The 9,678-nt window shown below is 45.5% G+C and overlaps 1 non-coding gene across 1 annotated transcript; it reads left to right on the forward strand.

Annotated features, from left to right (window-relative positions):
- Positions 1-5,328: 5,328 nt before the first annotated feature.
- TRNAS-UGA lies at positions 5,329-5,410 on the forward strand. The gene has a single exon. It is a non-coding gene; the product is annotated as a tRNA-Ser (tRNA).
- The last annotated feature ends 4,268 nt before the right edge of the window (positions 5,411-9,678 follow it).

A 9,678-nucleotide genomic window follows, 5' to 3' on the forward strand; every position in this document is an offset into this window, starting at 1 on the left:
CCCATGCTAGAGCAAGGATAGAATCATGCTGGAGCCATAGGGCAAGCAGTGAGGAGGAGGGAGGTCAGGTGGGGGGCAGAGGCAGTGGAGGTTGCTGGCAGGAGGAGATGGTGAGGTTGACAGGAGGAGGGGGGCAGGTGTGGCGGACTTGTAGGGGGTACTCCTGCGTTGAGCCACCTGCCTCACTGTGCCCGACCACCTTCTAGGCTCCAAGTGCCTCACGTCTGGCTGACCCCCTTCCTGGAGCACACCTGCTAGCCTGGGGGTAGAACTGCCACCACCCAAGGATGGGCTTGATTCTGGGTATGCGTCCCCTGGGAAACACAGGCATAGTAGCCCTCGAGGGTACTTGACTCACTTCAAGAACTTGGGGTGCTTCCCTCAGTTGGAAGCACAAGTAGTGATCTCCCTTAGTCAGCCGAACCAATGGGACCCCAAGGCATAATCTAGACCCACGCCCAATAAGTCTCCCTCACTAGGTACAAAGGAGAACTTTATTGGTTAAAAGGGGTAGGGTTGGAATAGGGTACAGAGTTGAGCAGTATCAGAGAAATCCCATATAGCAAACAGGGTGTCTGGGGTAGCCTTTGATCATGCATCTGAGTTACTGCAAGCTCTATATCTAGTTAGATCTCAGGTAGTTTACAAGTATCATCCAGAGGCAGGTGGAGATTCCCTCTGGAGGCAGGCAGTTCCTTGATCATGAGTTTTGAGAGAGAGACCAAGTCTCAGATGGTCCAGCTCTTCTCTCTCTCTGAGTCTTCCTCATAGCTGCTGCCCCTTCCTCCTGGGCAGCCCTTAACTTATATAGCCCTTATGACCTCACTTACCTGGTCCAATGGAGGCCAGCACCTGTTGGCTGTCAGCCAACCAATTTGAAATGCATCACTAGTTGCTGGGCAGACTGACAGACTCTAGCTCCCCAGGGAGCCCAAGCCCCTCACCCAGACAGATGATGGCAGTCATTTAGGCAGAGGGAGCAGGTTTCCCCCCTCCCTCAGGAATGTATCCAGCTCAGGTTACCTAAAAAGACAGGGTAAGGTGTGTATCCTCTGCTGGGCCCGTCCTAACCGAATTGTCACAGAGCAGAGTTCTTGGGGAGAAAGACATGGCCTTCTGCCACAGCAGGTAGCAACTGAAGTTCCAACCTGAACCCTGGGGTTGGGACTGGAGCCAGAGCCACAGCAGCTGTCTGCCCTCACCCACCACAGCCAAATCAAGATGGGGGGCTTTTCCCCACCAAGTTAAGTAGGGAAGAGCCTCATCTTGGATTTGAGTAAATACCGTGTTCTTTTTGTTGTTTTGGGCTTGCTTTATTTCCTGTGTAGTCTAAGCATAACATTTTTTTAACATTTTCATATTCAGTATATATGAAACACATGGCTTGGCATAGAGATCAAGTACAAGAACCAAAACACAGTTTTGTAACTCATTTGATTCAAATGAGCCTCACCCTTGAGGTGCCATAACCAAGCTAATCTAGTATGAAGCCCAACCAGAGCAGAGACCAAATATCATGCACTGCTTTGGTGATCTGGTCCTTTGTATATTAGAGTCTAGAATATACCAAAATTCTTTTCACTTGGAATCAAAGCCAGGTAAAAATAGTAATAGCAGGGGTTGGCAATGTTTTTGTACAGAGTGCCAAATAGTATGCAAGAGTCAACAAGTGGACATAAACTGTGATACACAAATCTCCTGGTTATGAGGTACTCTCAAGTGTCAAGAGGCTTTATGTACAAACAAAACCCTGGGAAATTAATAAAACAACTCTCCTCTGGTTTAAGGGCATTACACAGGCCAGCTTCCTCTGGTTTTTAACTTTAAAAAGTCCTTTGTTTCAAGGAATCAAACTGAAATAGTCCCTTAGAAATGTGAATGTTTAATAATCTCTCTTCAGGGAAAATTAAGCAAATCAGTTTCTTCAGGAACTAAATATTTTAACCCTTGTCTTCACAGACGTAAAATAAAGTTGGGGCCTTAATTCAAAACTTAAATGGTACTTTCTTGTTTCTTTGTTATTGAAACCAAGTTCTTTTTCTGCTTATAATTGAGAAATATTGTAGTTCCCCATTAGCAATGTGATTGTTTATGTCTGTCTCATTTTCTGTCCCTATTCTTTAAGAAGCTTAATGCATTGCCTGGATAGGCCAGGGTGTTTGTTTGTAATTGCACCAGTTCTATTCTCTATTCCCCATGTAGACTGAACTATTTGCCCACCTTTAAAAGAATGTGTGGGCCTAGCCCACCAAATCACTCATTCGTCTCCCTTAGGCAGGAAGCCACAGGAAAAGGGGGACAACAAAGTTTGTGGGACAAAAATTGAAAAAACAGGGATGAGAGTGCAGGTCAGAGGTTCAAAACAAACATGCCAAGTGGGGACACCAAGCAGAGCACACCAGACAGCATCCACTGGCCCTCAAACGAGCCCAAGGAGCCAGTGGACACTGCCCACTGATACTTTGCTCAGAGATGGGAGCGAATCAAGGAGAGGAAAGTGGCCTCACAGTTCCCCAGGACCCTCCCAGCCACAGCCTCCTTCCTGGTCAAGTACATGGCCAGCCTGGCCAGGGACAGGAGGATGTTGACCAGGACATCCCGGAACTTGGTGGGGCCACGGATGGGGAGTGAATAAAGAAAAAGGAGTTCGGAATAGTGCAGCCAGAACCTCAGAAGAGGAGGTGCAGGGGCTGCAGCCTGGTACATTCCAGGTAGGCATTTGCCAGGGTCTCCCTCTACTCACAAAAAGGAGCAGGTGTTGGGGGCATCTGTGAAGTGCACCAAACCTCATGCAGGCTGAGTAGATTTTTCCAAACTCAGCATGTAGTACTTACATATCCTCATTAAAACTTTGAGATATATATATTTGCTTTGTCTAATACACCACTATATTAAACTACGAAGAGTGGGCAACATAGGTTTATAAAGAATATATCATACCAGATAAAATACATAAAATACATTATTGCTACTGAGTTGGGGTAAGACACCTAGAACAGCACTGTAGAAGACCTTTGTTGCATCCATATTTATTAAATATCTATAGTAGGCCATAAACAGCACAGTAATTAATTCTGCTAGTAATACTAAATTGGAAGGAGTAGTGAACAACTAATAAGACAGCAAAATAAAAACAGACATAGAAAGAAAAATGAGAATAGACATAGAGAAGTCAGAGTAGATTTGCACTTTATAGCCTAACTAATTAAGGCTGCATACACTTGCATTCAAATAATCTGCGAGAAATCTCCCAGGTTTGTTCTCTTGGTAATAAAACTTACCCTGAGATGCCTGCAGACATTCAAATGCTGAAGGCCTGAAAAGCAGAGAGCTTCCAGGGATGATGCTGTGCAGCTAGGGGAGCCCTGTGTACACATCTCAGCATGCTCTGCAAACTACCTCAGTCTGCCTAGAGATAGATAGCAGCAGTTCCAGGGCAGCACTGATTGTCTGACTCAGACTGCCTGTATCTCCCTGCAGCACAACATGGAGATTGCAAAAGAGGCATGTTCTGTTCCCTGCTAAGCTACAGCAGCAGAGTCCAGTAAGCAACACAGTCTCCTGGTAGGGGCAGGAGCAAAGTACTCTGGGATGCTGGAGGACATTGGGCAACTGGTGCCTCCTGAGTTGCGGGGGGGCACTTACCCCCCTAGTTGACAGCAACTGGGTGGAGGTTCCCCCACAGCCAATCTCGCAGGCCAGGGATGGTCCCCCTGCAGCCAACCCACAACTACCCACAACTGGCAACAGCACGCCCCTGGCACTTCCTGGTTGGCAGGATTGGCCATGGGGGACCACTTCTCCTAGTACATTCCCCAGCCAGCGCTCTCAGGGGGGGCACCAGCGCTCTCGCCTGTCCCCCCTTGCCCAGGAACACTGCTGTCAGAGGGTGCACATGCACCCCCGTGCACCCTCTCTGTGTCGCCACTGCTGGAAGACTATGCTGTAGCTTCTCTTTGAAGAGAATGTACACAGACTTTCATTCTTCCAGAAGAAACCCTTCTGGGAATGATTTAACCCTGGCTGTTCCCAAATCATTTTTCTCCTGGAGCTGCCATTTTTGCTCTGATGGAAAAATCCTACACTTGTGGCTTCTCCTGGAAAAGAGCTGACTCTTCCAAGAGAAACTGAATGTCTACACCTGTAAATCAGATGTGTGTGTGTATATAACATAAGCTTTAATAAAGTGGGGCTCACTTCAGCAGATGCTGTGAAAGGATGTGCATAGAGCAGTATACACCTTTCATAGCATCTGATGGAGTGCTAGCTCACAAAAGCTTATGGTATATATAGCTCTAATTTAGTTAGCCTGTAAAGTGAAACTCTACCCTGCCTTCTGCTCGGCTTTAGACTAACGCAGCTAACTATGTCTCTCTGCTCAATAAACATGGAAAAAACAACTGTGAGATTCAACCTGGGAAAAGTAACACCAAAAGGCATAGAATCAAATTCTCTGTAGCAGCTGTGTGCTTTAAAAAGATGACTGAAGTCGTATTCGTCACTGGTGTCCTCAGAGACAATCATTTTTTCAGGTAGACATAGGGTCCGATTTTGTTCCCACTGAAATCAACAGCACAATCTGTGTCAACTTGGGCAAGGCCAGACTGGGCCAAAAGTGTTTGGAGAAAGTTCCAAAAATACACCCTGACCTTTTAATTCCCGGTAAGGAGCAAAATCTATCAGAACAAGGACTCCAAAGCCCTCTATACAAGCTGCATCAATTTCAAGATGAAACCACTGCAAACCAAGCCTTGAAGCATGACACTGAGGCTTAATATGAATAACAAGCATTAAAAATGCTTGTGATTTTTTAACCCCCGTCATCATTTTCCCTTTCAGTTTAAAGCTACGGGAACCGTCTGAGAGACGGGCGCTGTTGGGTCCTGGAAGTGCTGCGTGACCCCAGGACTGTCCTCGCTGCTGAGGGACGTGTAAAGGGTGCCTCAAGAGAACCGGGCCCGAGCGGAACAGGCCACGGCCCAGCAGCGGCGCCTGAGGCAGGACCGGGGCACAACCAGCCGCGGCGGGGAGGGAGGTGGCTGCAGGGGCGCGGGAACAAGCCGCGCCGTCCGGATACACCGTGACAGCCACGACCCGAGCACCGTTCTGCTACCCCGCGCTGCGGCTCAGGCTGAAGCGAGGCCTGTCACGGGCCCAGAAGAACAGGCCCAACCCGCGCCTCCTCCGGCTGCCGGAAAGCCCAGGCGGAGGAGGTGGCGCCCCGCTCCCTCCCATTGGCCACTGGCCCCGCAGGGGGTGGGCACGGAGGCGGCCGCGGGTGGAGCGAATGTAAGTAAAGTTTCCTGCCGGGCCCAAGTCGCGGGAGCAGCAGCGATGGCCGAGTGGTTAAGGCGTTGGACTTGAAATCCAATGGGGTCTCCCCGCGCAGGTTCGAACCCTGCTCGCTGCGGCAGCACAAGGTTGGATTTTTTTATTCGTGCTAAATGAGCTTGCTTGTTGCTAGGCAAGAGACTGCAGCCAGCATGAATACTTTGCCTCGGAAGCTCCCTAAACATTAGGCACTGAAGAGACTCCGGCTCCTCCCCCTACCCTCAAAAAGAAGAAGGGGCTTTGGAAATGTGGACATGGACAATAAGCGAACTGAAAAGCATAGCCCAAAGCACCAGGGAAACAACGCTGCCTTCAACCTGGTTCTCATCATCGCCTTCCTAGCTGCGGCACGGCCTCGTGTGCTCACCTGTGACTCCCCACTGCTCTTCCAGGCTCTCTGGCCTCTGCCACCTGCTTGAATTTGGAAAGGGGTTGATGTCTGTGGCCCAGGCAAGCTAATGTTTTACTTGTTTATAATCCAGGGAAGAAACATTTTAGAGTGGAGCGGGCAAAGGGTGTGAAACATCTGATGTTTGCAGCCTGTTATGCTGAGCCCATCTCATGCCTTTCACTAGAGAAGGCCTAAATAACATGCTCTTTCAATGCACCACATCATTTAAAAACCAGCAGCCAGTATTAATGCAGCCATAAGAAATAAATGAACCATTCAAAATTCAGCCACAAATTTCTGCTGTCTATTTTGTCATATGTGGTTAAGAAGCTATTCACTGTTAAGGTGCATACCTAGTGTCTCTAGTGGGTTATGGAATAGAGAAGATCCCACACAACTTACTGATTTGTTTGATGCACTGGCTGGGGAAATTTTTGGCTACTTGCACGATTTCACAATGATTACACTCTTAATTCATACAACACAATTTTATTTTAAAAATTTTTGCTACACATATAACACTGCTTAGCTTTAAGAAATACCACAAACATTAAGAATACAATAACTACGTATATCAGAAACAACGCTCCAAATGCACTTCCTTCTCAAACAATGTTATCAGAATTAGTATTACAAAAACAACTACAATTACAACTAAAAGTTAAATTTGAATCAATACTATTATTTTTATAATATACTTACAATCCTAGAATTCCAAGAAGCCAAACACCTAGATATGCTTTCATTCCTCAGTAGTACAATTTAATGGGTTGGCCTCAGTAGTATGGTTCAATGGATTGGCCTCAATACTGATAGGACTAAGTCCCCTTCCTTCAGTCCCTTTCAGGCACTCCGCAGCTTCAGCGTGAACTAAGAGATTCGTGTTCATGGAGAGGGTGGTTCAGGTGATCAGTCTGATCCGGCCTACACTTGCGATTCTTCCTTCGTTGTTCTGCAAGTGAGATTACCTCCAAATTGGGACAGTCGGTTACAGTTTTTATTGAGTGAGTTGCCATCTTGGGCCCCTTCCTACCCAAACCTGTCACTACTCCCAAATTTGGGCTCGGATCTTACTCAACAGATTCTTTTGCTTGGTAATCAGTTTATTTTCTTGACCATTTTAATTACTTTGGGGAACTTCCATACTACTGCAAGTGACCTTTTCTTTCCAATTTTTTCAAAGGGCCTAGGGTTTGATCTCTCGGAATGTGGGATGTTTGCTTAAGGGTCATTTTTAGGTTAACTTTGTTAAAGGCCTCTAAAGATAAAATTCAAGAGTTAAAACTTTGAGCAAAGTCAGGACCTTCCGCACGTAGGCCAAAACAATGGCCTAGATAAGAAGATGAATCTTGTCTTTTTCCTAAACTGGCTAATGGGCAACTATTATAAGCATTCAAATATTACATTCAATATGACACCTAGGTGGAAAAGTGGAAATAAAAAGGAAATGCAAAAAAAAAGTTTGGTTCAAATGTAGGGGTGTGGCAGGTGTGCCACACCTAAATCTGAGATCTGTTTTCATGCTGCCAAATCACTTGGTTTTACCAGAGTTACCCGGAATTCTTAAATGGTCTTAATGTAAGAAATAAGGTGTTCTTCACTTAGGAGCTCTTCCCTGATGCCTTCTAAAATCTGCAGGCATTAGCTGAGGTCAACTTCATTCAGAAGTCCTCAGTGCAAGCCTTCTTTCAACTCAGGCATCAGTTAAGAGGATTTCATTTAATTATCTTTTATTGCAGTGTTCTTAGTTGTGCAATTTTCATCCCAACATTTTAAAGCCCACGCACAAAAACACATGCATGATACTTTTATGTGCGGGGCTGAAATAATTTTATTTGGGCTGCTGCAAGAAAACAAGTGAAAAATATTCCAGTAATTATGTCGTCTTCACATCTGCATTCATTTTGCTTCTTCAGTCAGAAGTGTAAGTTAGCCAAGTTCTTAACGTCAGCCACATTTGACTTATGTACCCACAAAATTTCATCTGGAATGTACTGGGTAGCTACAGTTTGTATAATACTATACTCATACAAAATTAATAAATGCAATGATCATGTGTTGAATTTTATTTACTGTAGCAAACTTTTGCTAGAAATACACATGTTGCTCTGTGTTATTTTGCTAGTTATTTCCTACTGAATATTTGCACTCCATTTCATAACTTTAAGAAACCTAACAAAGCACCAACCTAATACTAACTTTAAAATAAATACAATCTCTGATATGTCATTTCCATTGACAGAGCTTATTTAGGCTTATTTAGGATATGCTAAGAAAAAAATTAATTGATCTCTTGCATTGAAGAGGAAATGGAAAGTCAGAGCATATCAGGAATACAGCTGAAACTTTGATTAGCTTCCCAGTTTATTCGATCAGATATTTGCATTTAATGCAGATTTTCTCCTTACAAATGATTATTTTTCAAGTTTTCAATTCATGAGTAAAAAGGAAGTAGGACAAAGGAATATCCAGGTAATTTTGCAACAGTATTTATTGAAATGCTGCACACTAGAGGTCTGCAGAAAAAAATTTCAACTCAAATTGTGCCTGGGCCTTCCTAATTTTCTCCCTGCAGGCCCATGCAATACTCTTATGATCTTCCCTAATACTATGACCAAATTTCTGCTTTTTATAGGATTCCTTTTTTCAGTTTCAACTCACTGAAGAGATTGCTGTCTAGCCAGGCTGGCCTGCTGTTACACTTCCTATTCAGATAACAGGGGTTAAGTATGCACTGAGTACGCTTCTCCGATAGGTGTTCCCCTAATGTGTTTAAAAAGCTTATTTGAGGTTTTGTCTTGAGCTAAGGATCCAAGCAGCCTGTTAATTGTAGGACACCATTGGAGCTTAGTGGCTTTGCAAATGTTAGTCAGAAAGTTAAGGTTCTGAGAGACTTAAGCACCTATGGGCACATGCAACAAGTGCGCGTGTGCAGGGGTGCGTGTTTCCTGTGGGACAAATAGCAGTGGCACATATTTGTGCCACTGCTATTTTTCCAGGGGCACAGCCCTGCACACGTATTCTGGCACATGGCAAAGTGACCTGCGTGGGGTAGGGGAGACTGGGGCCAGGTCCTGTGCTGGTCCCAACCACCTTACCTGGAGTCCTGGGTGCCTCCCGGGGCAGGCTCAGAGCTTGGCTAGCAGCCAGAGCATGCTGCCACATACCACACTGCTGCTGCGTGCACTACGCTGTTTTTTTCAGTGGTGAGTTTTTTTGACACCAAGAGATCCAAGTGTCAAAAAAAACCACCATGCCACAAATTACCAGCACAGCGAATGGGTGCACGTGTACCGCATGAGGTTTGTAACGCCTCAAACTGTTTTGAGGCTCCGCAAACCACACATACACACTTGCTGGGATGCATTCTGTGGGTTTAGGTGGAAGAAAGCAACAGATGTGAAAAAGTCAGCAGTGTCTAAATCAGGGATGGCCAATTTGCAGTGTGTGCGCCACAAGTGGCACAACTAGACTCTGTGTGTGACACACAGCAGACCAGGATAGGGAGAGGCAGCACAATAATGGATAGGGCAGGCAAGAGAAAGAAGAGCAGCAGATGAGGCAGGGAGCAAGAGGCAGAGTAGCAGATTGGGAAGGGAGCACAAGGAAGGAAGCAGAAAGAACAACAGATTGGGCAGGGGAGGGGAATTGGAATGCTACTTGGGAGGCTGCAAGGCTAATTTGTAATGTGCTTGCCAAGAAGGTTGGCCCCCATTGGTCTAAGAATTAATTTAAGTACCCAAGTATCTTTAAGGAGCTGAGCCAGGGAGCCCAAGCTTCCTCAATACACCCATTTCTCTCTCTACTGTTCCTTTAGCTGGCTCCATCTTTAAAAGTGTCCTAGAAAAACTGCCTCTAGGACTAAGTAATTTACAGTAACTCTTTGATTAAACACTTTTGACACATAAGCAAGCAAGCCATTCTTTCTAGAGCACTAATGATTGTATTATAGATCA

Source organism: Alligator sinensis, unplaced genomic scaffold (assembly GCF_000455745.1).
Source record: "Alligator sinensis unplaced genomic scaffold, ASM45574v1 scaffold325_1, whole genome shotgun sequence".
NCBI classification, from domain to species: domain Eukaryota; kingdom Metazoa; phylum Chordata; order Crocodylia; family Alligatoridae; genus Alligator; species Alligator sinensis.